Source organism: Manacus candei, unplaced genomic scaffold (genome assembly GCF_025592945.1).
Source record: "Manacus candei isolate 608988 ecotype Guabito, Panama unplaced genomic scaffold, ASM2559294v1 h1tg000037l, whole genome shotgun sequence".
Classification (NCBI taxonomy): domain Eukaryota; kingdom Metazoa; phylum Chordata; class Aves; order Passeriformes; family Pipridae; genus Manacus; species Manacus candei.
Genome location: NW_026138085.1, coordinates 8,575,942 through 8,599,402, shown reverse-complemented (window position 1 = coordinate 8,599,402; position 23,461 = coordinate 8,575,942). Strand labels below are relative to the sequence as shown.

General features: G+C 47.5%; 1 long non-coding RNA gene across 3 annotated transcripts in view; it reads left to right on the top strand.

The window, feature by feature from the left end:
• Positions 1–23,461, top strand: part of LOC127473698 (uncharacterized) — a 901,041-nt gene that overhangs the window by 478,865 nt on the left and 398,715 nt on the right. Inside the window, exon 1 of one of the 3 annotated variants that reach the window (XR_007905551.1) lies at positions 14,649–14,694. The exons of the other annotated variants lie outside the window; for them this stretch is intronic. This is a non-coding gene — a long non-coding RNA (uncharacterized LOC127473698). Of the gene's footprint in view, positions 1–14,648; positions 14,695–23,461 lie in introns of those variants that run through there. 3 annotated transcript variants of the gene reach the window in all.

Sequence of the window (23,461 nt, the reverse complement as noted above, 5' to 3'; positions counted from 1 at the left end):
ATTGCCTTTGGTGTAGGAAATTTCAGGGCACTACTGTGTCCCTCCACCCTGCTCAGCCTGAGGTGAGGCACAGAGCAGCGACCAGCGGCAGTGGGTGTTAGGGTCTTGTGCCCTGCCATGTGACTTGTGCACAAAATTGTCCCACTGTCTGTACCAGAGGGGCTTTCCTGTGGCTCCAGCACCTGGACAGTGCTCTGTTCTGTGTGTGCCAATGCTGGAGTGAAACCCGGGGTCGCTTCACTAGAAAAAGAAAATCTTTTCCAGGTATTTGAGGTCAGCCTGACATGGGAAACAATTATGAGCCTCTCAGTCTGGATTGGTACAAATGGTACCATCAATCCACAGAGATAGAGCTCTGTGTGAAGGGGTGAGGTGGAACAGTACCAGACATAACCTGAAATGACTTAACAAGCTGCTCAAGTTTTTAAATGCATGTGTCATTTTTTTTTTAATTTAAATTTCCTCTGACATTTCATAGGCTTCATCACTCAATGTGAAGCCAAGATCCATGTGAGTGTGTGCGGTAGGATTGTTTTTAAATTTTATTTTAAATACAGATGTCTGGAATAACTTTTTTGCACACACTGTAGGAGTGTAAAGGTTTCTAAGCAACATCATTTCATGCTGTTTGCATTAGAGAATGTAAAACAGGGTTCCTTTTTTTAAAAGTCTCTGCAGTGCAGGCATAATTACAGGATCCCATTATGCAGCATTGTGTCTACGGTGAAGCCTGCCCTAATGGAATATTCTGCCTTTGCTGAAGTCTTACCTGCTTTTTACCAAGGCACTTAAGGACTTAATTAGCGTCATTATAGACTGCCACCCCCTTCCTCAGCCCTGTGCATGAAGGGATAATGATCTGTCCAAGCTAGCATGCATTCACTTCCCATGGTTAACAGCACCACATGGAGGGAGTGTTTCGTAGCTCGCTGCTGCTATCTTGAATTGAACATGGAGGAGGAGGGGGGGGGAAAATGAAAGCGTTTCCTAGGAGCAATAAATATACTCTGTGTTTACTTGGCCTGGTCTTAGCCATGGAACTGGGATGGTGTTTGTCACTGGGAGATCCCTGGGGAGCTCCTCTGTCTAAAGCCTCACAATGTGCTGCCGACTGTGGCACAGAGCGGTGCCAGCTGCTTTTGTGCTCAGCCCTGCGGGTGTGGGCTGCAGAGCACCCACATGCACTCCATCCTTCAAAAGAGTCCCCAGGAAACAGCAGGAGCCAAGTGGATGCAGCAAGCTTTCCTATGATTTGGGATCCACAATGTGGATGTGCTACGTGTGGGCAGCATCTTCCACTGACCTGTGCATACGTGCCCGTATGGACATGTGTAAATAGAATGAATGGAATGGTTGGGTTGGGTTGGAAGGTACCTTGAAGACCATCTATTTCCAACCCCCTGCCATGGGCAGGGACACCTTCCACTAGACCAGGTTGCTCCAAACCCTGTCCAACCTGACCCTGAACACTTCCAGGGATGGGGCAGCTACAGGTTCTCTGGGCAACCTGTGCCAGGGCCTCTCCACCGTCACTGTGAGGAATTTATTCCATATTCTAAACTAGTTCCTGCCTGTTGCTCTTGCTGGGCAGTAGGTGCTGGAATTGCTCTGAAAGATGTGTTCAGTGGGTTGGTGTGAGAGGAGGTGTGGGGCTGGAGGGCACTGGTCTGATGCTGAGGGAAGCTGGAGAGGATCATCCTGCTGCTACATGACAGCATCTACAAAGCTCCTGTCAGCTGGATGGTCAGTTTTGATCCCTAGTGCTTTGATGCTAAACAACATTTGCACTGAGCTGCCCAATGGAGTTTTATAAACATCTGGGGGCTTTTTGCATTTTACGAGATGAAGAGTGTTGGCTTTTGTATCAGAGACGGGGCCAAAGGAGTTTTTATTGCTGGTTAGGTAACTTCTCTGGCATGTTGCATTGGGAGCTTTAGACATTATTAATGAGGTGTGTGAGTGCTATGGTGCATGTGTTGTTTTGTGTAATGGCTGTTGCTGCTGAGCCCTGTGCCAGGATGTGTCCATAGTGTTTTCCTACAGGTGTACAACTCTCAACCCCCTTCACCTCTTGTGTCCTTCCTACCCAACCTGCTTCAGGGTTAGTGCTCCCCCAGCAAGTTTCCTCTGGAGTTTTGCTAACATCTTGTAGGGAGGAAATCTACCCATAACCTCTACTCTTTGTAGTTCTCGGTTCAGGTGGGAAGGGAAACTAAGGGAGTAGTCAGGGGGTTGGGAGGTGGTCCTGTGGGATATGGCATTTCTGGACATGGAGCTGAGCTGCTTTCAGAGAAGCTTTTTGAAGGCTTGTGGCCCAGCTCTTATGAAAAGTAAAGATAAGAAAGAATGAGCTGCGATGCTGATGAATTTTCCTTTACTCACTTGAAATCCTGAATGTTACCTGCTTGCTCCCTCACCTCCGCAAATGGGGTCTGACCTGGGATGATGCAAGGAAGTTGCCCATGCTGGTGAGGAACCTTCAAAGTCCAGAGCTGCTCCAGGGCCTCCTCATCCTGGTCTAGGGGAAGGTGTCCCTGCCCATGGCAGGGTGTTGGAACAAGATGATCTTTAAGGTCCCTTCCAACCCAAACCATTCTGTGATTCTACGATCTCCTGCTCTGCTTTGCTTATCCAGGATGACTCTCCTGCATTGTGTGCTCCTAGGAAGGACTACTGCAGTGATGCATTGCCTGTTATTTTTTATACAAGAGCTACTTGGCTTCTTCTCTGGCTCTTGCAGCCTCTGCCCTCAAGGAGCTGTGTGTGATCCCTGCTCAGATGGCTGGGGACATCTCTTCAGCCTCTCACCCTGCCCCACAGAGCAGTGCTTGACATGTTATACATCTGACACAGGTGGTGCAGGCAGTCCTGGCCCCCAGCACAAAGCCCCTCCAAGCCACAGCTGTCCCTCGTGCTTTCCAGGGAGGTGGCCGGATGTCTCGGGCAGTGCACGTTCCATTTTGCTTCATAAACACTGAAAATGGGGCCAGATGGAGCTTTATAGGTTCACATCATCTGCCCTATGCTCTGTGTATTTTAAACAAACCTGGGAGGGGGTTTGGGCTGGATCCTTGTTTGTTCTTGAAGGAATTGATGAGGGCTTCAGAGTCCTCATCCATCCATCTTCCATATGGAGATAAAAAGTTTTGGCTGAACACTGCTAAATGTGCCGTCATCTATCACAGCGGAGGCGGGATTGTGTCAAGGAAAAATAATCCACCATCAGGCTCAAAGGAAGAAAAAGAGGGGGGGAAAAAAAAGAAGAAAGAAATAAGATTTCCAGTAAAATGCATTGCTTTTAAAAATCCAATTCACCCTTTGCCAAGTCATTGTTTGGTTTTAGACTTGTTTCACATGAAAGCAACCTTTAAAGGTTACTTTTATCCCTCTTTAATGAGCTATAGAAGTGAACCTGGCCTGCTACAGGGCAGAGGCCAGGGATGGGACCGTGTATGGAGCTGATGCTCCCCTTTGGAGTGGCTGTGTGAGCTGTACCATCAGCTCCCTGGCTGCCAAATTCTGTAGCCAGCAGCTTTCAGCAAGAGAAATGAAAGAGGATCATTGATGTATATCTCTCCCCTTACTGTGGTGGAAATTATGTATGCTGCAGTGTGTGTGGGAGACAGAATAGACATTGCTGTGTGTATTTTTATGAAGCATTCTGGATCCTGGGGGCCAGGTTTCCTGGCACCCCTCCTGTGCTGGGTGCTGAGCTCTTTGGAGATGTGTCCCAGCTCTTGGAAACCTGACCCCTGCAGTGAGTGTCAACCATCTGCAGACCTGGCCCCCATCCTGCCCATGTGAGCAAGGGGAGACCCAAACCCCCACCCCAGGGAGATCCTGTGCTGCCTCTTCTTTCCTCTGCACTGCCCAAGTGTGTTTTGGTGGCAGCCAGGGTGTCTGAGCACCTCTGCAGGGATGGACTGTCCCAGCCCTGACCAGCAGGACACTGTCCAGCTCCTTAAGTGCCTGGCTTTGCTGTCACGGGTGGGCACAAAGGGGGCTCCCTCAGCTCCACACAGTAGTGTGGCTGCACGAGCTAAACAAGACAGGCAAAGACAGCAGCAGTCTCTAAACAAGGCTCAGCAATGTGTGTCTGTGGATTGAGCTCTTCCTCTTTCCACCAGATAATCTTTTCTGCCCAGGCATCAGGCATGAGTGGTTCCAGAGCCCCCTAGCCCAGCTGGGAAACCTCCCAAACTGTGGCTCAGCCTTTCCAGTCCGAGGGCTGCTGCATTTTCTCGCTCTGCTTCCAATGGCTGTGCTAGTAAAACATCTCATTTTTCTTCTGATGCACGTCACGCTGTTTGAAGCTGTTAGGGGAGACCTGGCTGATGCAGAAGGAGCAGCAGTGGGGGGTAAACAAGTGGTGCTGTGCACAGAAAGCCCAATGCACTTGTGCCTCGTTGTGCTGGTGTGGTTGTGTGTTCTGAGACAGGACCCTTTGGAAGAGCCCCGTCTGCACCAGGGTTGAAGGCAGCTGTGAGGGGCTTGGTGGTGATGCTGTCTGTGCTCCAAGGGGGGTGATTTTCACATCCCCACCGTTGGGATGCCAGCAGTACTTTGCAGTCAGTGGGGAGCTCTGCCTCTGGCCCCTGCACCAATCTGGCTCCTCATGGAGATGAGCTGAGGGACTGAGTGGCCTCCCTGAGCCCAGCAATGAATAGGTACAAGGTGGCACTTGTTTCTAAGTCCCTGGGTTACCAGCCCATGCTCCCTCTGGGGCCCGCTTGGTATGGATTGGGTGGGCTTTTAACATAAACTGGATGTGCTGCTGCTGCCGCCTGTGATCCCAGTGATCCCAAAATTTCTGGGGCTGAGGGCCTACTGGGTGCTTGGGGAAGCAGAGAGGAGGTTGGCAGCTGCTCAATTCTTGCTGAACAGACCCCTCTGCCCCTGGAGGCTTGAGACAATGAGGCAGCTGTACTTACAGACGTGGTCTTACCTCTCCTTTTCTATACGCATGTTGCTGTCCCTGGACATGCTCTGGGCTTCCTCTGCTTATATTCAAGTCGTGGGTTTTAAAATCCCTCCCCGTGCTGCTCTTGCAAGGGCTGGAATTGACTGTGGCTTCATGTGCCCTCTGCACCTTCTGGTGCCTCCTGTGCTGGGCAGAAGCAGGGGCTGAAGGGTGTTTTGGGCACTCTGTGTACTGTCTGCCCAGATTTTATACATACATATATATATAAATATATATATATATATATATATATATATATATAAAAACATTTCCAGATGTGACCTTATGGAGTCACAGGTCCCCTGGTCCCACGACCTGTACTGGGACAAGGACCTTCCTATCAGTAGATCCGTTATGGTTTCAGGTGTTTTTGGCTGTCCTTTCCTCAGGTGGATGCATCTTGGTGGGACAGGGAAGAGTAAATTGTGCTGCAAGAGAGCAGAGCCTCTCACTGAGTGTTTTTGATGTGACTGCAGGGCCCCAACTGCTGACCTCAGTCATGCCCTCCTGTAGGCATTTTTCCTGAATCCCCTTTCCCAGCAGAAATCATCTCCATCTTCCTTTTGGTGCCACTTGTATGGGAGGGGGTTTTGTGTGAGGTTTTTACAGGAGGACTGCGATGATTTTCCTGGTTTTGCTGCTGTTGTGTGAAGGCTGATGGGAGCTTCCCCCCACAGCAGGACCAGCCACCCAGGGATGCTCCATGTGAGCAGGATGTGGTGGCTTGGAGAGGATCTGTCTGCTGGGGAGCCGCCAGCATGGAAGGCACTCTGGAGAAATTCCTTATGAACCAGAACTGAGGAGGATGCTGTTTTCTCTAGAAGTGTCAGAAGGCCACTGGAGGCAGTGGGCAACAGAGAGCAACTTTCCTATGGGAAAGTAAAGACTTGTTCCATTTTTAACCCTTGGTAATTGAGTCCAGGGTGAAATGTGACCCCAGGTTACATAGTTGTGATGCCTTCCCTGTGCGCTGGGCTCTGGGCCCTTAGGAGGGGGAAGGAGCAGTCGTTTGCTGGTTTTGGCCCAGCTCCATGAAGAAGTGAATTTGTTAGTGCCTGTAAATAATGAAAATTGGGAGGCAGGAAGTGGACATCTGAACAGACATCAGAGCTGACAGCCCTGTGTGTGGCACTGGGGACACCCACCCAGGCCATTGTGTGGAGCTCAGGCAGAAGAAAGCAGAGTGGCAGGGGAGTTCGGGGTCCCTGGTGGGACTGTGAGGCAGGAACATGTCCCTGTGGGAGTCTCCGTCCTGGGAAACATGTGAACTGGCCCTGGACCACTGTGGCAGGAAGGAAGACAGGCCAGATAGGCAATCTTTTTTGGCAGGGGTCTCTCCTCCCTGCTAAGTGCAGGTATAATGAGCTTTCCATGCTTGTCTCTCAGCAGACATTCATGGATGGAGTTGTCCTGCAGGGGCAGGGAACTAATGCTAATCCTGTGTGATTAGCAGGAGCTGGGATTGCTGCTTGTGCCATTACAAACCATCCCTGTGAATCTGGGAGTTCTGCAGGCGCCCCAAGTGTTTGAGGAAGAGCTGAAAGTCGCACCCAGCAAGGGCACCTCACAGTAGCAGCCTGCATGGGAGATACATTATCTTGGGCAACTGGGATCTCCTCCTGCTCCCCCTCACCTCTTATTTCCAGGAGGCTTTGTAGTGATGGTTACACTAAGACAACAGTGATAAAAAATTTATTTGAGCCTTGTCATTAAAAATAGATGGCTGTAGCCTAAAGGTGACTTTTCGGGTAACTTGTGCTTACTGTTCTGCTTTGTTATGAAGCCTCAAAATTACTGTTGCTTTTTTCTTGACGCTTAGTTTTTTTTCAGCCTTACAAATATTAAATAGGCCACATCAGGTTGGTTTTGTAGCAGTCTCTTAGGAAGAACTGCCCACTGGGAACTTTCTCTGCCTTGAGGATGTCAACAGATCATTTATCCTCCATGAGGAAAACAACAGACATGACTGTAAAATAGAACTTAGGAAAAAAAAAAGTGAAGTGGAGAGTTAGCAACAGTCAGCAGTTCCTCTGGACTTGTTTCTTCAAATATCCTTGTTCTAAATTGCCTCTTGTCCACAGAGACTTTAAGGGAAAAAGGGTAGGGTACACAAGACCTGAGTTTTTGGTGTTAAATACTTCCAGACCTCCTGAGGCAATCAGGAGGGAGCAGGCCAGCTGCTGGTGAGGCTCCAGATGTTGCCTTGGGGAATGGATCACCCCTGGGAGCTGGCTGGCTGCAAGCTCTCTCAGATGCCTTCTCCTTCTGTTTGTGTGAGGCAGCTTTTATGAGTCTTATCCCCCCAAATGGCATGAGATTTATCTCTGGGGCTTCCTGGGAACATGGGGTGGGGAAGAAGAAGTGACAGGAGGTCAGTGGAAAGCCCAGAGGATCTTTAGCTCTGTGCATGGATCTCTAGATGCAGGGCAGGGGAGGACTGGGTGGGTTTGACTACCATCCCCAAAGTCTCTGTGGGGACACAAAGCTGAGCAGGCTTTGTCCCAGAGGTTTTGTCACTGCTGGGGAATCACACCAGGAATCTGCAATGCCTGGATGTGACAGGCTGGCTCCAGTCCCTTCTGGTGCCTCACAGACCTGGGAGCAGCCTGGGCTACATGGAGGAACATTACTGCCTCTCAAACTGCTCTGAGATGCAGCTCTTCTGAGCTTCACATCATCAAAATGATGGTGCCAATAGGGCTGGAAGGAGACGAGGGAATGTGTTGGAGTGAGGTGGCTGGAAGGGAGTGTGGCACATGGTTCAGAGCAAGCCATGACAAAAGGGAGGTGGGGTGCAACGAGTGGCTCCATCACCTGTGGGTGAGTGCCTGGGGAGTGTCACATCACTGTGTAGTGATGCTGCCAGTGTAGGTCATGTCACAGTGTGCAGAGCTCCCCCAAAAACAGGGAGCCATTCCTTTTGTTCTTGAAGACAAAGGGTCTCTCTCTGGATCTCTTCCAGAACATAATGCTTTGGCATGGAACAAGAAATTCTCTTAACCCTGCTCCCCTCTCAGCCCAGTAAACTGGAGGTGCTGACCAATCCAGGCACCTCTTCCACCTCTTGGAAGTCCTGGGAAATAAATGTTTTGCTGCTAGTGCAAAATAATTAGAAAAGGGGATTTGTGTTTCGTTGTTGGATGTGCCTTTTCCCACCTCCTTGATTAATCTTGGATGCAGATGCTAGTCATTAGCTGTGCAGCTCAGGATTTGTGTGCGTTGCCAGGACTTGACCTGCATCTTGTAGCAACAAAAGCAGATGAAACATCTGCTTGGGGGGGAAAAAAATAACGCATGGAGTTTCCTGCCAGCTTGCCTGGGAGAGAGGAAGGGACAGGAGGGTGGAGAGGGCACAAACAAGATAGTGTTCAGGGTGGAAAAATGTCATCTGGATTCTCCATAACAAACTTGTCTCTCAAAGGTTCTCTGAGCCAGTGTGAACTGGAATTTTGCAATGACTGGAAAGTCCAAGCCTCCCAGTCTCTGAGGATGATGAGGGCAGTTTGCAGAGAGGCATGGGTGGGTGGGAACGTCCTCCCCAAATTCTCTTGGGAGGTGTTGATTAGGGCCACTGTTGTTAGAGCTGATTGACCACTGCTGAGCGGGGAACAAACAGTGATGTCAGACAAAGGCCACCAGCCGGGGCAGGGGGAGGGGGCCTGTGACACTGTGACACTGTGCCACGTTGAGGATATTAATTCTCCAAGAGCTGTTATTGCTGAAAGGCTGTATTGTTCCTCAGGGAGGGACAGATGACAATCTAAGTCATCCTCGTTGTTCCAGCTGGTGGTCCCCAGCAGTCACTGAGAACAGACCCCATCGGTGCTGCTGCTGATGGTGATGGGACAGCATCTCCCAGGAGTGGCTGCTGGGTGGTCTCGTGGCAGTGGCAGCCCTGTGCTGAGCTCACCTGATGTGTCAGTGAGGCACAGAGGAGACCATCAGCTGCTGCTACCAGCCCTTGTGCGAGTTGAGCATGTTTGCTTTGTCTCCTTTTGGGCTGGGAAGGGCATGTTCAGGGTGATGCAAGATACCTGAAGGGAACCTACAAGAAAGGTGGAGAGGGATTTCTTACAAGAGCATGTTGTGATAGGACAAGGGGGAATGGCTTCAAACTGACAGAGTAGGTTTAGATTAGATATCAGGAAAAAATTCATTACTGTGAGCATAGTGAGGCCCTGGCACAGGTTACCCAGAGAAGCTGTGGCTGCCCTATCTCTGGAAGTGTTCAAGGCCAGATTGGAAAGGGCTTGGAGCAACCTGGGATCGTGGAAGGTGTCCCTGGCCATGGCAGGGCTTTTGGAACTAGGTGATCTTTATGGTCCCTTCCAACCTAAACCATTTTATGTTTCTATGTGGTTTTTCAGGCAGCATCTGGGTGTGTGGGATTTGAAATGAGCAGTCCTGTTTTCCATGTGGAAAATAAATGCTCTAGTAAATGAGTGAGAGGAACCCCTGGGGGCTAATGAAGCATTGTGGACACCAGTGGATGTGTTTTGGATACTTCAGGAGGGACAGCTATTCTTGGGGTGACGGGAGACAGGGAGCTGATGGGATAGTGGTGCATTCAAGCTTGAGAAAAACTGCTGCAAAAGTGAAGTTCCCTTTGCCTAGAAATTAATTTTCAGTCTCTGCCCTGTGGAGCTTGTGGCTGTCCTTGTCTTCACTGGACATAAAGGGTTTCCACAGGACCCTTTCCAGCAAGGAGCGTGGCTGGTGTCACAGAGCAGTTGCAATATAAGACTGTCCTCAGGGTTTGACGAGTCATCCTGTAACATGTGAAGTAAGTTGCTATTTGCAGAAAGGTTTTGTGGAGAAGGCACTTAACCCAGAGGAAAAGGTCTGGTTTCCAGAGCAGTCAGCTTTGAGCAGATGGCATGTACAACTTCATGTGCAAGGGGGGCAAAGTTAAACTTTTCTCTGACAAGATAAACCCAAAACAAACCAGGGAGGCAAGGCCCATGAGCACAAGTAAATCAGTGTGGAGCTGTAAAAAGGACAACTGGTTCCTGGCAGGCAGCTTCATGCATGGGCCCTTCAAGTGTCCTGCCTGCCCAGGCTGAGCTGCTGATGCCTGGGAAGGGGATGAAAGAGCAGCAAAGAGTTGATTGCTGAAAATTTCCTTCCTGATGCTGAGAAGGACGAGCAGTTCTTCCTCAGGGTGAATCACGCCCCGGCACTAAGCAGCTAATCCTGCCGACTGTGGCTGTTCCCTGATAAGCTATCCTGCCAACTCTGATGAGTTTCCAGCAACTTCATTAGAAAAAATAATGTTAGAAGCAATTGGAAGTCAATTCTGTTTTATGTGACTAATGTTAATTATTATTACTTTTGTTAGTTAACCTAATCCACCGAGATTCTCCCATTAATAGATGTTACTAATTTGTACTCAGAGTACACTGTCTTCCACCGGTGGATTTCAGAGCATTTCCCCCATTGCCCTCTATTTTGTATTTAATGTAGCTTAACATTTTATTTAAAGTTAATTATTGCGAGCTGTAAGTTTCCACAGTCTCCTATAAACATCAACTAAGCTTTGCAGTCTGGGGTTTTTTTTACAATGTGTCAGGCAAAGAAACACAGGATAACAGTTTGGGAATGCTGGAAGGCGCATGATTGAAAATGGAAATTGGCAGATAAGTGATCTGGAATAGTGCATCGCTCTCCTTGCAGGAGGTAAGAATTGTGCTGTGTGTGGATGGAGAAAAGAGCAGGTTGACATAACCTGGATTACCTGCTCATGGGCACAGAGTGGTCTCTGACTCCTCTCTGTGCTCTGGTTTAAGATGGAATCACAGCTGGTGATGTAGCACAAGGAGTTTTTGCATAGGTGCAAACCAGTATAAGGATTATCAAGACTTTAGGCTGCAAGTCTTTTGATCAAAACCTTTATCTTGCTTCAATTTTTTTTGTTCACCCTTTTTTTGTCTTTTTTTTTTTTTCCTTTTCTCCTCTGTGAGGAACTGTACCAGGGCAATCTAAGAGATCTTGTGCCATGTTGGACGTGGGTCCCCTGGCAGGGCTTGGAGCAGAGCAGCTGGACTCCCTGGAGCTGCTGGCTGGCAAACAGTGCCCCTTGCCCACTCAGTGTTGCTGGGGGAGATGGTTTGAATGCAGCCTGCAAAGAGACTGGTTTAAAACAGGGTCCAGGGCTCCAGACAATCTCTGTAACTTCAACACATGTTCAGGCAAACTGTGTGTATAGTTCAGCACATCGAGTTGTGTTAACAAAGCTCCTTGCCAGTGAGTGGAGTGTTTGTTTGGACATGGCACTGTGATCCCTGTATATCTGGGCAAGGATTATTTTCAATGCTAAAAAAATAACAAACCACAAAACTATGGAATTTATCATATAGAAGCAGCAGTAGGAGGTCAGGGGTTGTCTGAGCACAGCACTGAGGGCTCTGTTTGTTGTGTTTGGCTTTGAGAGAGAATTCCCAGTGTGATTTTTGGGGCAGCAATCAATCTCCATCTGTTTTAGCTTCTTTCTTTGTGGAGTAACAACACATGTCTGTGCTGCAAGATAGAGGGGGTTCTTGGTGCAGGATCACATCGGGGGGGGGGGGGTGCCAGTGGTGGAATGGAATAGTTTGGGTTGGAAGGCATCTTAAATATCATCTTGTTCCATCCCCCTGCCATGGGCAAGGACACCTTCCACTAGACCAGGTTGCTCCCAAGCTCTGCTCAACCTGGCCTTGGACACTTCCAGGGATGGGGCAGCCACAGCTTCTCTGGGCAACCTGTGCCAGGACCTCACCACCCTCACAGGGAAGATGTAGGGACAGCACAAGAAGGGCCCACTTTGTCCAAAATTCTTTGGGGCACTCTATGATAAGTAAATAGTCTTTTTTTAAACACAGTTCTATCATTAGGTATTTTATTAAGAAAGAAATATATTGGTTTTGTGCAGTTGAGTTGCTTCTGTACAGCTGAGAGCAGACTTACTTCCTCTGCATTGAGACTGATTAACTGTGAGTCTATGGTTGGGTCACTCAACTTCCTGCTCTGCTGCAGTTCTCCATCTCAAATCAGCACAATGCTAATTATTTCTCAGTTTTAGTTTGGAGTGCAACTTTAATGGAAATGTTAATTTGCAGTTACTACTTCACAGTGTATTTTTTGGGGAAAAAGCTCTCAGCTTTTCCATATGGTTATCAGATAGTGACCGGAAAACCCCAGCCCTCTACTTGAGCTAACAAAGGTCATAACAACAGGTAATGAAAGTAAAAGTGCTCTGCAGTCAGTTAATGTTCCATTTGGTTATTTATGGGCAGCTTTCTGACCATTGTGAGGAATTTCTGTAAACCTTGTGATTAGTTACTGGGAGAAAGCCACTGCTGGGACATAACATTGGGGTTTCTCTGCCCTGCAACTCTCCTGGCTCTGCCTTGGGGCTGGGCAGCTGCTGCACAAAAGTAACACTTGCAAAATAACAAAGAGAAATCCTGTTTTATTTGTCTGTCTTCTTTTTCTTAACACTCTCCTGTTGAGGAGGGGAAGCTGATGGGAAGCTCCACTTTGGGGACTGTGTGTGGCACTGCAGGAACCAGAGTACAACCACAGGCACTGAGCAAACACCTGGGCAGGTTTTCAGGCAGGGCTGCTGACACCTGATGAGCATTTCAGGAGCATCCCTTGTGCTGTCCTTGCAGTTTTCCACTGCTTGGGAAAGCTGTATGTCTGCTGCATTGCTTAGGGGTCTCACCAGCCCTTTTGCAGTGGCAGAGGAAGGATGCTCTGTTCTGGGACTGCCCCTTTTCTGCCTCCTGCTTCCAGTATGAGCTTAGATTGATCCCCTATTCCCACTCTGCTTTGGTTTCCCATCTCAAAAACAGTTTAGAGGAAAAACTGGGAATAAAGCAGTTGCCAGCTTTGCACACTTAAATTCATAGATCAGCCCCACAAAAACATCTTAGACAAGAAGAAACTGTGAATGAAATGAAGTCTCTCTTACCCTGCAACCAACTGGCTCTTCATGAGTGGCCAGTCCAGAGCATGGAGCTGACATGACAAGATTTTTGGGAGGTGATGTGGTGAGTGTTAGGAACTGGTTGGAGTGGCTGGTTATTTTGGAGAGGACAGCCCACCAGGATGGCTCCTGGCTACCTTCTCCCCACAGCCCTGTACACTGGTGACCAGCATGGGAACACAGGGCAACTCAGCCTTGCCTTTTTTCTTAAGAAGAAAACGTTTGCTGGAGAGTGTTGACTTGGGTGCAGATGTTTTGTGTCTCTCGTCCATCGAGGTCAGTTGGAGTTCTGCCAACACGAGTGACGTGTGTGCAGCAGAGGCCAAAATCCTCCCGCAGACGAGCGCTGTGGGGCTCGTCTGTGTCCTCTGAAAGATGGTAGCTTGGCTTTTACAGCATCACAGCACAAAGGGGGCCTGAGGCTGAACTGGTGACTTTGGTGCAAAATCAGGGTAAGAAGATCTTGCACAGCACCACTGGTCCCCATGCCAGGCTGGTCTGGTCTCTGTGGAAAGCTGGAGATGACTAATTTCCCTTGTGAGTTTGTGAGGTCTTGTCTCTCCTTCCTTTGGGCATCTTGCTGGTAGCACTGCTTCCCCCAGCTGCCTGCATGGTGCTCTTTGCTTGTTAGCTCTATTTATAGGGAATTTAATAAGATATCAATTAAAGGAATGAAAACAAACTGAAGATGCCTGTCAATGGAAAAACTGGAGTGAGGCAAGGTTATTAGTAGTAGTTGTTTAAAATCTTATTAGGTCTTTTTATAGGCAGTCCTTGTTGCTCTGGGACAGCTGGGCCAGACCCTTGTGTCCCAGCAGGTCGTGGCAGCCCCTGTGTGGGACCCTGTCCCTCTGCTGGGACCATCCTATTGGGCAGTTCCTGCCTCCCCTGCTCATTACAAAGGGGAAGGATGCTGATGAAAGAAGTGGGCTTGAGGGAGTCCCTCTTTCTAAAGCACACGCTGGATAGACTCTGCTAATTAGCTCTCCTGATTTACTGTTTTCCTGTTTGGGGAATATGGTATTTATGATCCTATGGGGAGGATGTGAGCTGGCATGAAGAGAGAAGTTCTGATCCTTCAGGGCTTTATGATCCTCTTTCCTCTTGAAAACTCCAGCTGTGGGGAGACCAGGAAATTGGAGATTTGTTTCTGACTGAGTGAATTAGCGTCTGTCTCTCTAAAATCTGTTTCTCTTAGTTTTGCTGCACCCTAAGTATTATTTTGGCTTGCTGCCTCACACCTCTGCAGTGTCAGCATGGGGAGAGCCCCCGGCTGCAGTCAGAGCCCATCCCAAACTGTCGGCAGTCTCCAGGTCTGTCTGGGATCTCTGGTATGTTCAGCTGTCCCATGGTTTCAAGAGGGTGGGGGTGAACAGACAGAAATCCTCTGGTCAGGGTCCCTCCAGGCTCAGGGCTCCTCTCCCAGCCCCTTGGGCACCAGGGGCTTTGTGCTTTGCACCAAGGGTGTGCCAGCACTGCCCACATGCTCCCAGCTTCCCTGTCCCCGTCTTCGAAAATCACCTGGAACAAATTATTTCTCTTTAAAAGTTTGAGCTGCTTCTGCTGTGTATTCCTGTATGCTCTGCATTCTGTAATCTTTTTATAAGAGCATGTAGTGATAGGACAAGGGGGAATGGCTTCAAACTGAGAGTAGGTTTATATTAGATATTAGGAAGAAATTCTCTCCTGAAAGGGTAGTGAGGCCCTGGCACAGGTTGCCCAGAGAAGCTGTGGCTGCCCCATCCCTGGAAGTGTTCAAGGCCAGGTTGGACAGGGCTTGGAGCAACCTGGGTTAGTGGAAGGTGTCCCTGCCCATGGCAAGGAGATGGAACAGGATGATCTTTACAGCCCCTTCCAACCCAAACCATTCCATGATTCTATGATTCCCAACCTGGTGATGTTATCCCTTGCCTGGTGTTCTCTCTGGGGAGATTGAGATGAACAAAGCAAAGACTTCGCCTGGATCAAGTCTCAGCCCCACTCATCCCTACTGTCACCTCTTTCTGATTTTTTCTGCTCCTGCTGCTTTGTCCATCATCTCCTCCTGTAGCCACCTCTTTCCAGCTGCTTCCTGTTTGTCAGGTACTTCCTTTCTCCTCTGCTTTATCCCCCAAAAAGTTACCATGCAGAGCAAACTACCTTCTCCAGCCTTATTAAAAACACCAAGGATATGGATGTGTGTAGCTCCTGGGCTCCATTTGATATTGTTCAGTTGAGAGCAAGAGGAAGGAAAGTGCTGAGTTGAGGGAATTCAATAGGCACTGTTCAAAAAAAGAGACATGTCCAAAAGCACAAACATGATCTCATGCAACATAGATTTTGTGATCTGGGAACTACAAAAGACTGAGCCTTTGTGTCTGGGCAAACAAAGAAACAGAAATAGCAACCCAGAAATATTAATTCATTGTCAAAATTATCCTCAATCCCTGACCATATGATTTATATGGAGCAGAAACCAGGACAGCTCTGCTTTTCTCCTTTATGTAATTGAAAGACCAGTGAAAACACACGTGTTAGGCTTAGCTCTGGAGGCTTCTGCCATGCTCTCTAAGACACTGGAGTGGTTTCTTCATGCCTATGTTAGAAAATCAGCCTTCAAGTCATGCAGTGGCTGAAATGCATCTGGGGCCACTGCTGTTTCTAATTTAGGAATATCACTTGGAGGTTATCAAACAAGCAATACTTTGATCCTGCCTTGGCATTTGCACACCCAGCAGCATCCAGGGGGCTTGCATCTGGATGTCCTTCCTGCCAGCTGTCTTCCATCACCATTTCTGTCCAGGAAAAGCAGCTGAAGACCATCCATGGAAAAGAACTTTGAAGGAGAATGAGGACAAACTGGGTCCACAAAAGGCCCTTGGAGAAAGGGAGCTGGGGAGAAGGAAGTGTGTTTCAAAGGTTGGTCTCAATTAGGGTTATTTTCTAATTAGGCTGTCCCAATATATCTCTGTCTCTGTACATCCTCTGGATGTACCATACCTAGGACCAGCCCTGTAATGGGCCCTGGGAAAGTCAAGGACATCAAGGGTGAGGAGCTGTTGAAAATGGGAGGTTAAAACAGAAGGTATGACTGGCACTATGCTGTGGGTAGCGTGAGACCATGCTCCAGTGAACCATCTATTTATTGCTATTTCTGTGAAATATGTTTCCCCCCCCAGGATCCCTTTTTTTTTCATTTGTATTTGGATGCCTGTGTCTGTGCAGATCAAACAACATACTTCCATCATTACAAGTGAGTGAGTCACAAGGGCCATAATGACTCTATCTTAAAAATAACCCCAAAGCCCTATTGCAATTGCTTTGCAGGCTGGGATGTGTTCTTGCATTCCCCAGGGAAAGTCAGAGGCAGACTGAGGAAGAGACCCAGGGAGAGACGGTCATGCTCATGAATAGGCTGTGATGACTTTTCATATCTGCTTTTTGTCCTCTTCGCAGCTCGGCTTTATGCTAAGATGTGAGCTCTGTGAAATGGATGTTTCCTTTCAACCTTCCTCCACCTCCAGTCCTTTTGCCTTTGTCTCATTTTCTTCCCCCACCTCCTTTTTTTTTTTTTCAGGGGTGGGGGGGGGGATGGAGGTGATTTAGAAAGATCTCATCTGTTAATAAAACCGTGGCTGCTCCAGCCACTTCAGTGTTAGTGCGACAGAAATAATATTTCAAATGCTCAGGTCTTTCCTCTCTGAGGCAATGGGGGAAGTGGAAGAGAAGGAGGGTTATTTCCTGATGATACTGTATTGCAGTGAGATTTGCATGAAGCTTGAACCTGATCTGTTGATAAAGGTGCAAACTTCCAGCTTCTCTCTCCCTAAGAATTGCTCAGGTGTTTAGTTCTTTTGGATGTCTGGACACATGGTGCCTTTAGATCTCCAAACAAAAGAGACTCCTGTGCATCAGCAGTAGTTTTTCCATAAGTATTTTTTCTTAAGGCAGGACAGTAAAGCACATTCCTGTTTACCCCAGACTGGGAATGGATAACAGTGATGCAGGGGAGCAATGACAGCCCCTGTCCAGGCGCTGGGGGTGAGCAGTGGTCAGACCTGCACCCAGTGCCCTTTGATTTTTAGAGCCTGCTTGCATCAGAGCTGACAGGGTTTTGTCATCAAGTAAATGGGGAGCTGGAGCACCCAGCTGTTTTTCCTGCCTGTAAATCAGCTGCAATACAACTTCTTATGAGACATAATCCATCCCTCATATCCATGATTTGTCTTGAGCTACTGATCCGTCGATGCCCTTTTGTGACCCCAGGAGTGACCCCTCTAGGACAAAGACCATGTGGGGTGAAGTGGCACATACCATCACCTGCATATCTCAAGGGACAGGCACTGGTGGCCTCAGCTTTATCTCCTTGTCAGTGTCATCAGACCAAGGTGGTGTTGGCAAGTGGCTATCCCAGAATACTCCAGCAATAATAAGCTTAAGCATGAGATGAGGCTCACTTAGAGATGCAGGGAAGTCCACACACATTTTGAGAGACACAGACATAACACATCACAAGTAAGGTATTAGTTTCTTTTTGTGATATTTAATTTTTGAAAAATGGGGAATGGAACTGCCCTTGCTCAGCCTCTCCTTGGTTTTCCTGTTTGTTTCTGCTTTTTTACTTTTTGGGGCAGAAAGTGTGACTCTTCCAGCTGCCGAGTTTCAGTTTGCCTTCTCTTAATATCTCTCTGTTTTCCACTCTGTTTCCTGAAGCTCTTCACCCTGACTCCCCAAAACCACCCTGCACAGCCATAGAACCAGTGGGTGTTTCTTTCCCTCTACTTTGTGATGGGAAAAGCATTTGTCAGAAAGATGTGTTGTAGGTAGCTGGAGGGTGTTCACACCTTTAGACCCCACTGTATCTTTTGAAAAAAGAAATCCCAGACCCTCTGTCCAGGGCACCCTCAAAGCCTCTGGAAGATTTGATCTCCTTCCAGAAATCTCAGCTCTTTTAATCCAACAGAAAAAGCTCCCTCCCTGAGCTTGGCTGGTGTGTTTGCTCTGTCTGTGGCCTTTCCACCAGCTTCCCCAGTATGCTGTGATCATCACCTGCACTCTATCTGCTCTCAGCTCTGGGCTTTGGCCCAGGAGAGCTGTACATCATACTCGATTGTGACCTATTGTACCGGCTGCTTTTGGGAGGAATGAGGCTGATGAACTCGTTTTGCCTCTGACCCGAGCAGATGGAAATGGAGGTCTCCAGATGGGCAGCCAAAGGGCTGTGCTAAGCACTGGTGCTCCACCTCACTGAGATCTGCCTTTTCTAGGCAAACCCTTAGATCTCTGAGGCGGGACACAGACCTTTGTCTTTCCCTAGATGCTGTACAAGGCAGTGAGCTCACCCAGTCCACATCCCAAGTGGGGGCTCCTTATCAGCTGCCCACTTCAGCCCGAGGGGCTGGTTGATACTGAGCTGGTGCTGGGAATGCATGGTCGGAAGTCACTAATTGTTTAATGCACGATGTTATCACTGTTCTAGTAATAGCAGTGGTGCAAAACTAGGTGAAAGCTCCAGCTCTCATTGCTGTCGCTTTCCCAGGAACTCCCAGCCTCCTCAGGGTTGTGCTGTCCTTTCCAAGCCACTGCACTGACTCCAGCCTCTAACCTGTGTACATGAGATCCAGACCCTTTAATTCCTGAGATATTTCTTCCAAGTCTTATCCTTACCATTTAGAAAAGAAAATTGCATCCATAAAATATGCACTGAAAATGAGGAGCCACTCACCCACATAAAGAACAACACAGTTTCCTGCTCAACAAAATACTCATCCTATTTGAAAATAAGGAGGAATAGGTTCATAGTGAAAGAGGGGAAATTTAGTTTAGATATACACAAGAAAATCTTCCCTGTGAGGGTGGTGAGGCCCTGGCACAGGTTGCCCAGAGAAGCTGTGGGTGCCCCCTCCCTGGCAGTGTCCAAGGCCAGGTTGGACAGGGCTTGGAGCAACCTGGTCCAGTGGAAGGTGTCCCTGCCCGTGGCAAGGGGTTGAAACTAAATGATCTTTGAGGTCTTTTCCAACCCAAACCGTTCTATGATTCTATAAATAATAGTTGAATAAATGTGATTCTCGAAGTGGATCTCTGCAGTGGCCTGTTTTGTCCAGCTGGTCATCAGCCAGCAGGAGCTTTGGGCAGTTGTGCTTCTCAGAATTAGTTCTCCTAAGGCTAGAGGAGTTGGGCATTCTTCTGGGATTTTTGCATGCAAGTGTAAGGCATGTGATGTCTCATAAGTTTCTCTGAATGGTTATAAATTATTAGCAGCTGTAGCTAATTAATCTCAAGGGTTTAGTGGTAAAATTGTTTAGCACAATAAGAAGAATAAATACTTTTATTTTACTTGGCCATTTTTAGTTTACTATCTAGATCTGCTAGTTACTTAGGATGTGAACTTGAGCAAGCCATGAATCCCTTGCAACTGAATTTCTTCCCTAGAATGCTAATGCTGGTAGCTCTTAAAGGCTCTTGTGGACCACTTTGAAACTGTATGTGATGAAAACCATAAATAAACTACTAACTAGCCTTGGCATAACTCCCTGAGCAGTATCTATTGATATGGATGTTGGCTACAGATAAAAGTATCATTATGTCTTGGTGGTGATAATATTGGCATGAGGTTTTAATCCATAAGTGTGAGGGCAAATGAGACTTTTTCAAAGGAGAATATTCTCTTGGATCATTCACTGGCCTTGGAGCTCTAGATATTGAAAGTCTATTTGTGACACAGCTTTTATTTATTTCTTTGACTGGTGGTTAAATGTTAATAGGAATCAGAATACTTATCTCAGAAGTGTCTTAGGATTCTAAATCTACTCTGAAAATATGTGGGGTTCAAGTATCTAAATTAAATGGTTTTGTTTGGGTTTTTTGGGGGGGAGGTTGGTACAATTTTAATTAAGTTGTGTGCTGTGTAGTAGCAGGAGAACATACTGTGATCAGCCTCAGAGTCAGCCACACTCTCCGGTCTACCTACATATGCTAAATGTATAGAGATCATGTCTTTACCAGTGGGCGGTTGGTATTCTGGATAAGGAGCTGCCTCTGAGTCAGCTCTAATGGATTTAATTCTCCTGCTCGAGCAATAGTGGTTTACACTTCGAAAGTGCAAAGCCCTTCTGGGTTGTGTTGCTCTAGATAAAGTATTACATGCAATACAAACCCATAGTATGCTTCATAGGCTGATTTAATAACCACGTTATGCTCTCAGCTTTAATGTGCTAAAGAACAGCCAGGGCTATGACAGTTTGCTGAACAAGAGGAGTGATTTGGAACCCTTACTTGCAGAGTGTGTCTGCCTGAACAGCCCAAATTGCAGCCTCTATGAGAGTAGTGGCAATTAATTACATATTGCTGCAAAATTCTGGCCTGGATTCCCATCTTGGTCCCATGGAGGAAGGAAGCACAAAACTGAGAGTGGTACAAAGCGAATCAGAAGATTAAGAGAGGATGAAAAGCTTTGCTGGAGATGAGCTTTTGTGAGTGACACGTGGCTTGAGAAAAGATGCTGGTACCTGCTGTGGGGACACAACTCCATGTGGTTGCTCCCTGAGAGCCCAGCTCTTGCCTTGGCTGTACAGCTGTGTGAAGTGGTGGGATTAGAGCAGAAATGCACATGTATTTCCTTTTTCCCTTACTTTGGTAGACTGGTCACACTTTAGCTGTGCCATCTCTGTAATTCTTGTTATTGGAATAAGCAATGTAGAACACTGGACACTGGTCTGTCTCTGGGGTTTGTTCTAGCAGAGGTTTTGTGGAGGTGCTGGAGTGCCATGCGTATGTAGAACAGCAGAGCCATTTCACAATTCTTTCAGTTTGAAATACTACTCTGAGGAACAAAAGCTCCAAGACTGCAGCCCAAGCAGTCTAGTTATTAATTATGATGCTCATTTTTTGGGACATGTAGTCTTTTGCCCACTTGGAGCTTAATGGGCCTGCCCAGCCTGATTTCTGCAGGATGATCATTTATCAAAGTACATGCCTTGACTAGCGAACAGTTACCAGTCTCTAGGACTTTTTTGACCTGCTGAAATCAATAGTAATCTCTGAGCAGAGGCTGTAAAGAAGCAGCAGCAGGACCATTGCTCCTAGACTAGGATATGAGGCAGACATTCTCAGTGTTTCTGGAATATTGCAGTGACCTCTGGATAAGATTTTTTTTTCCTTTGGGTTTTTTGCATCTGCCTTATTCACTACGTGACTGTTGCTTTTCCTTTTCCTTTTTAGTTCCTTTGCATTGCTGCTCCTCTGCCTGATAAGTATGTCCATGAACTACAGAAAAATGAGTTATGCTTTTAAGTATCTCAATTAAGACTTTAATTAAACACTTCTCCCTCCTCCCCCCATTTTCTCAGAGTATTTTTCACTGACATGATGGTAACATCTAAACCTGTTCTTAAAAGCTGGTGTCTAAGCAATCTTCTTGTGCTTAAAAATGAACATATAGATGTCTTTCCAAGCACTCATGCCCTGACATAATAAACCTTCACATCACCACTGAGACCTGTGAAGTATGAGCAGCAGCAAGTGAGGTGAACTGCCTCAGGTCAGAGGGAATTGGTCTTGGAGCAGGGATTGGATCCAGTCCTCTTGAGGCAGTATGAAGTCTGGTTCTTGAGGAATGTCTCGAAGTACATCTGAAAAGTTGGTTTGTATTTAAAAAGTAAAGTTACTTATTTGTGACACAGTCATTGCAGAAACAGCATCTATTTGTTAAGAATAAGAAGTGTCTTAATGGCCTAATGGCCTGCAGAGAATTTTCCTCAGAGCTGAAATCCTCTAGTGGTGATTGCAAACCTCTCCTCTGTGGTGGATAATATATGTACCGGGAAATTGAATTAGAGCTTTTTATTCCCAGACAGCTCCAATGAGACTTGGGTAACTCCACTGGGTAACTGCAGGGTTGCCTCTGTGGGATGTCTCTGCTATTCCCTGGTTCCCAAAGCCACCCAAAACATCTTGGTGCCCTCCTGGCCAAGACCCTCAACAAAAGGGGGGATGCTGGCAGTATGAAATTTTGGGGTCCTTATAGCCTGGTGAGGAAAAACACTCCTATGAGGAACCTTCATTTCCAAGGTTGCTGTGTCACATGTTCTCTAATACTGAAAACCATCAGCACTTCCTATTCCCTACTAATTCTAAGAGACATTCAACTGACACAGTATGGGGATGAATTCTCTGCTGTGGTGATGGTTTAAAGCAGGATCCCTCTAGAACTGCCCAGTGGTTCACAACTGGCTTCCCTGCTCCTTCCTTCTGATGTGTGCCGAGCCCTTGTCACCCCATGAGCAGAGTGTGGTCACAGAGGCTGATGGGGCTTGCCTTAGATCCTGGCTCTGTGGGTTTTTATGAATTAGTGGAAGTTGCTTGTAAGAAAAAAGATGCCTCCATTTCCCCACTCATAAAATGGAAGTTCTGCTTCTCTAAATCTCATCGTACTTGCCAAATGTTTCTAGATAAACAGATGAAAAGGAGCTCAGAGGAGGAATCTCAAGGGATAGGAATTAGCCATCAGCAGACCTTCAACTGGAGTTAATGAGATGGAGAATTAATAACCCCATGGGTGGGTCGAGCTACACTAACTATGTACCTGTGTGCATAATTGATGACCCTCCTGGTGCAGAGATCCGCTTGCCAATGTCCTGGCTCGGGTTATGCTCACCTAGTCACCTGGCACACCTGTAATTAATCCCTCTGTGCACATATGGCAGGCAGGTCCTGTGGCTTTCTGTCAGGAATTCAATCCCATTCTTGCTCCTGGTGTTCAGTTCCCCTGCTTGTAACCGAGATGAGAAGGCAGGACTGCTGTCTGCTCAGCCCCTGGGAAGGTGCTTCAGTGTCCAAGAGCTGAAACCAGAGCCAAGACCTTCTCCCAGGGTCTGAGCCACTCCTTGCAGAGTGGATGTGAGTGTGCCGGGGGATTTCTTGGCTTCTGTGATGGAAACAGCCCTGTGGTGAGGAGCTGAGGAAGGTATCTGGGCATGTACGGCACAATGTCACTGAGGAACGAAGCACAGAGGGGGAAGTGCAGCAGCTTGCAAGGTAGGGATGCTAAATCTGCCCTAAATTTCCATAATTAACACATCCAGGTGTTTGGCACAGGGGGAATCTGTTGTGTTGGGAATACGTGCGATCCATGTAAAAGAAAGTACAGACAGGCACTTTTCTCAGAGTAGTTCTAAGGCCTTGGCATTTTGGACAAATTGTAGGGACTTTTTTTGAGTCTGGAGAGAAAACCTGTGCAGTTTCTCCAGCTTTTACATCTTTCTCCATTGCAGTCAGCCTGTGTGCTGTGAAACCAGCTGGTGCCTTCTCCCCTGGTAGCTCCTGCCTTGTGCTGTGGGGTAAAACAATCCTCCCAGAGTGCTAAAATCTTCTGTGATGGAAGGAGCTAGACAGACTGTACAAGTCACTGTTTACGTTCCAGATAGGACATGCTGCACCCGAAGCTGAGTAATGAATCTGAATTAAATCCCTCCTGGTAGGCTGATGCACCTCAAGTGACTGCAGCCGAGCTGCCTCGGCTTACACGAACTGGCAACGTGACTGTTGATTTGGGC